Raw genomic sequence first — 5,992 nt, 5'->3', positions numbered from 1 at the left:
CTTCCCAGCAGCCTCTTTTCCGAGTGTGTGTGTGTGTGTGTGTGTGTGTGTGTGTGTTTGTGTGTGTCCCGGTGCAGAGACGGATCTGATGCCGGAGCAGAGCGGAGAGCCGGGCTGAGGGCGGGACGGAGGAGGGCTGGCCCGTCAGAGGATGGAGGGACGACAGATCTGGTCCCCATCCAAAGGAAATAAATAAATAATTCCAGCCGGATAGATAGATAGATAGATAGATAGATAGATAGATAGATAAGAAGTTAGGTTGTAAGCGACAGTGGCAAGATGATGGTAATTGCACTGATGATATGATGGTAATAATGTTATTGTGACTAGACAGTATATAATAATAGTACAGTATATATATAATAACAATAATAATAATAAGGCCTGTAGAACCTGATAATGTAATAAATTCCCCATAATGAAATAACCCCGATAATGTAATAAAAATCTGCACTTGAGTCCATTGAAAATGTAATGATCCCCATCCAAAGGGAAATAAATAAATAATTCCAGCTGGACAGATAAATAGATAGATAGATAGATAGATAGATAGATAGATAGATAGATAGATAGATAGATAGATAGATAGATAGATAGATAGATAGAAATTCCTCTTTGGTTTCACCATAGACATGTCTCAAAACAACAGAATACATAGTAAAACAATAAAGAAAAAACATTTCAAGGATAGAAATAATATAAAATAGCCTACAGCAATAACTGTACTTCACACATCACCCATTCAAAATGTCATAAAAGCACACCACTGTACAAATCAAGTTTCCAATTGTAGGTCTAAGACCTGTCTTATTCAGAGAACCTGCGGTGCAGGGAAACCCACAGCAAAGGAAAAAAAAATATAGATAAGATAGATGGATAGATAGATGCATGTACATGACATTTGGCTAAGCTATTGATTTTTTTGGTTAATGATAACAATCATAATAATAATAATAATTGTCGTTCAGTAACCCCACTTTTAACCGTAAATATAAATTTGGTAAATTTCCATTTCAGTGTAAAAACAAACAAACAAAAATAAAATAAAAGGCCCCATAATACTAAAGTGAGTTTGGCTTTTCATACTATGTTAGTCTTTGGGCACATGGGACTGCTGTTTTGCAATTAAATTATCAATTAATTATTAATTAATTAATTAATTAATTAAAATAGACTTAGTCCCATTTGAAACTCCAGGGAACACAAATAGGTATTTGTTATCTATGAACCCAAAACAAGTCGAATATCAAAGATGTGCACACACTTATGCTGTGTAAAATAAAAAATATATAGATGATATTTAGTAAGCGTTTTGCTCATTAAAAAAGGAATTAAAAAATATCCTTACTGTGACCACTGACAAAAGTTAGATTTTTCATGTGATCTGTAAATTAGCTGCTTGCCCAAAGTATGTTTGTACCAAATTTTTAAGACTTGAGACCAATCAGAACACATGTTATGGCACTTTCTTCTATCATATTAAATATAGTCTTTGGGCACAAATGGGTTAAGCCACAAAAGAAAAGTGTTGCTCAAAACTTCACACTGTAACATGACTCCTCAAGCGTCCACCTCTGCACAGAAGTTCTGGAGCAAAGTTGTGGTGAACTAAAGGGTTTATTACCACTTTCCTTTAACCCTCTGGAGTCTCCAAAAGCAGAAAATCATGACTTCTTCATCATATCCAGACTAGAAAACAAAGCAGCGTGGAGCCCTACTGTAAATTTACCTCTAAAGTTCTGGCTGTAAACTCCATGAGGCCAGTTTCAGTTTGATGATGATATACCAAGTAAAACTGGAGACAAGCTCAAATATATATACATTTGTAACATTTCAAATTCTTTATTTAGCATGATAGTGGTTTTAAAGATAAAAAAAAGATTCAAAATCACATTTTATGTTGGACTAAAGGACTAAAAAAAAGACAAAATTACCAAAAAAAAACAACACAAAATTAGTAAAAAAAGACACAAAATTACCAAAAAATACACAAAATGACTCACAAAGACACAAAGTGACTAAAATATACACGAAAATGACACCTCACACACAATCACAAGATCACATTTATGTTTTGTTTTTTGTTTCTTTTGAGTTCAAAATGTTGATCCAGTAATTCAGAATAAAAAATCAATTATTATTAGGTCATATAGGTGAAAAAAAAATACCAACGTGGCATTTAAACATTCTTTAAGTGGTGTACACAGGCAGGATGAAAAGGATTCAAAAATGGAAAAAATAGCCCAAGACTGCACAGAATTAAGAGTAACACTCATATGTCGTGCAGCACTTTAGTTTATGGTAAACGGCTTCAGATCATCTTTCAGGAAGCAGTGACCTGTAAGTTTCCTCTCAGAAACCCATCACACTGTTTTATAGGCAGCGAGTCTGCACATTATCCTAAATCACCAGAGTGCAATTTGATGCATCATTCATTCTGCTGCGCACTTATCATGCCATGCAAAGTCATACATAGCATGCCATCATCTCACTATGGGTGAGGCCATAAGCACAGAGGATGCTTCAAGCTAATCTGAATCTATACTAATGATATAAGAACACTGTGCACCGGAGTGAAAACAGATCCACTGGACCAATACACTCTGCCACATCACATCCTGACACCTAATCTGATTAGAGCCCTTAATGTACAGTATGTGGGCATCATGGACCCAGATTAGAGCCTGGTTCCTGTACAAGTTTACCCACAAGACTGAAGGTGGCTGTGCTTTTATTTCACACATGTTGTTATTCCAAAGCTATCACCTTTCACTGATAAAAGGTAAAGCTGCAAGGATGAGCACTTACTGTACCCCAATCCATCTAATTACCTGCTGAGAGGCTGAGGTGATAGTTATTGATCTTGCAGAGAGTTTCTATACAGCATGGGTCTCAACTCGCGGCCCTCGGGCAAATTGCAGCCCTCGTGACGATATTTTGTGGCCCCCACCTTGATATGAAAGTTTAATGTGAGTTTTATATGAATGGTGTCTATTTTTTTTATAATTTTGTGTCTTTTTGGACATTTTGTGTCTTTTTAAAGTAATTATGTGTCTTTTTTGGTAATTTTGTGTCTTTTTTGTGTCGTTTTGTGTCTTTTTTGTGTCATTTTGTGTCTTTTTAAAATAATTATGTGTCTTTTTTGGTTATTTTGTGTCTTTTTTAAATAATTATGTGTCTTTTTTGGTTATTTTGTGTCTTTTTTAAATAATTATGTGTCTTTTTTGGTTATTTTGTGTCTTTTTTGTGTCATTTTGTGTCTTTTTAAAATAATTATGTGTCTTTTTTGTGTCATTTTGTGTCTTTTTAAAAATAATTTTGTGACTTTTTTTTGGTAATTCTGTGTATTGTTTGGTCATTTTGATACTGTCTCCAACGGCCCCCAGGTATTTTGAGTTTGAGACCCCTGATCTACATTGTTGGGAAATTGAGAAATATGCATCTCCTCATGGTTCACTTCACCTCTATTATGAGTTAACGGTGGTGAATTGAACTGCCCAGAGAAAATAAGGCTAACATGGATATAATCAGGCTCCACAATAGGCTTAGAGGTTTTATTTTCCTGCGTAAAAGACAGAGGACTGATAGAGTGTGATGAATGGGAGAGGATTTATGGAGGTGCAAAGGTCCGACAGCCAGAGCATCTGACAGAGAGCAGAGAGCTCCTATTCATTTGCTTTGTGTCATTTATTCAGGCAATCAAATAAGCAGTTAGTCGACTCGTAAAAAAACTAGTGAAGGAGATAGACTCTCTCTCTCTCTCTCTCTTTCTCTCTCTCTCTCTCTCTCACACACACACACACACACACACACACACACACACATTCTTGTACTTCTATCTTTGTGAGGACCCTCATTATAATAGTGAATTCCCTTGCAAGGTTATAATTGTTTTGGATTTTTCATTAGTTTTAATTTTAATTTCATTGTGATTTTTTGTTTTCAAATCCAGTTAGTTTTAATTAGTTTTTTAGAGTGAGTTTGCTAGTTTTAGTTCAGTATTTACGTTTTTTAAATGCTTTAGTTTTAGTTTAGTCTTTATTAGTTTTAGTGTTTTTGTAATGGGGTATTTGTTGGGTGGGAGATTAAAAGAGGCCACAGTTAATTTAGCCTTTATTTCCTTTGCCTTATCCATCTTCATTTTGTATGAGAAAAGTTGACAAACACGAAAATGAAGGACATTTTCACTATAATTTTAGTTAGTTTTGTAACCACACAATACAGTTTCAGTTAGTTAACATTATCATGTAACCTTTAACCCTTAAAACAAAGTCTGATATCTACAAAAAAACCTTTAAAGAAGTTAGGATCAGCTGAAATTGCAAAAATGTCCTCACTCTGTTGGTTAAAAACGTGTTCTGGTCCTCACAGTGTAGGAAGTTCAAGAACACACACACACACACACACACACACACACACTAACTCTCTCACTCTCTGGCTCGTAATTAATTTTGAGCTAACAGCAGCTGGAAGAAGAACTGCAAGGGGAATCATTCTGCACAAACAAACAAACAAATGTAGGATTTGACGGTTCATTCATTCATCGTCAACATGGAAACACATTCTTTGCTGCACACATGCAGGTCACATGACACTGTTGTTGGCTCTGTGTATCTCATTAACTGCTGTCTAACTCAGGCACCTGATCGCTGCTCTGCTATTGCCAAGACTTGCCCACAGGGGAAACCCAGCCTATCTGTCTCACACACACACACACACACACACACACACACACGGGAACAAACGCTCACACACACACACACACATGTATCAAGTAGACACTGCCTCCCTGCTTATCTAACACCCAAACAAACTTCCGTGTCAGTGCACACAGACCGACCTGCAGCGAGCGCTGGAGTCTTGTTCTCCAACGCTGGAGGTAAATGTAGATTCAGATGTTTTTTAAAGTGCAGACTACTTCAGTAATTAGACTCATTCCACTTTAAATCCATGTTAATTAAGAAAAACGAGTTCACATTAAGGTCATCAGAGCCGAGGGGAGGTCGGAGGAGCAATCTGGGCTTTAATTATAAAAGAAATGTGGAAAGCCTCGGTTTTTTTTTTGACAGAATAATTTAAAACTCTTGAGTATTTTGGAGCCGAAGACACAAGTCTGTCTTTCTCTCTCACTTTTTCTGTCTTTCTCCATCTTCATAATAGCTTTCTAATGTGTTTACCCTCAATTTTATCTACATTTTTTTTTCATTTTCTTTCCTTTTGAGGAAAAAAAGAGTAATTGAGTGTAACATGGAGCACCATGGGATCAGCTTTTCACATCTGTGTGATGTCTGTATTCGTCCCTGGTTGCATTATATGGAAAAAGTGACATGTTTTTGTCTAATAATGTGGATGTATGGGAACCTAATGCAACAATGTCAGTTTACTAAATCACTAGTCAACCCTGATTCCAGAAAGATGGGACAACAGAACGCAATTCTTTGCTAATCCTTTTTGACATATATTCAATTGAAAACTGCACATTGCTGCGTGTTGTCAACCCCCACGTCGTGTCAAATAATCAGAAAAAATAAGCTTAAAAATAATTGCATTTCCCTTTTCGGCTCTCTTTGGGGCTGTTTTGTTGGTTTTTGACTCTTTTTCATTCTGCCTGTATATGCCACTTAAATAATGATTACCACGCCATGCTGGTATCATCTTTTTCAGCACAACCTCACCTGATTATTATTATTATGTCATTTTGATTTACACGATCAACATTTTGAAACACAAAAAAACACACAAAAACACATAAAAACCACACAAAAAAATATAAAAAAAAAAAACACTTAAAAACACACAGACCACACACATAAAAGCACAGAAAAAATTACAAAAAACACAAAAAATTACAGAAAACACATGAACTGAAAAAATAAAAAACAGATGAACACAAAAAAATTACAAAAAAAACAAAAATCACACAAAAACAGTAAACACAAAAGATTGCATTAAAAAGGTTGAAACACACACTGCAAAATTTGAAAAATCTCAA

This window comes from Centropristis striata, chromosome 1 (genome assembly GCF_030273125.1).
Source record: "Centropristis striata isolate RG_2023a ecotype Rhode Island chromosome 1, C.striata_1.0, whole genome shotgun sequence".
NCBI classification, from domain to species: Eukaryota; Metazoa; Chordata; class Actinopteri; order Perciformes; family Serranidae; genus Centropristis; species Centropristis striata.
This window is presented reverse-complemented; position numbering follows the sequence as displayed.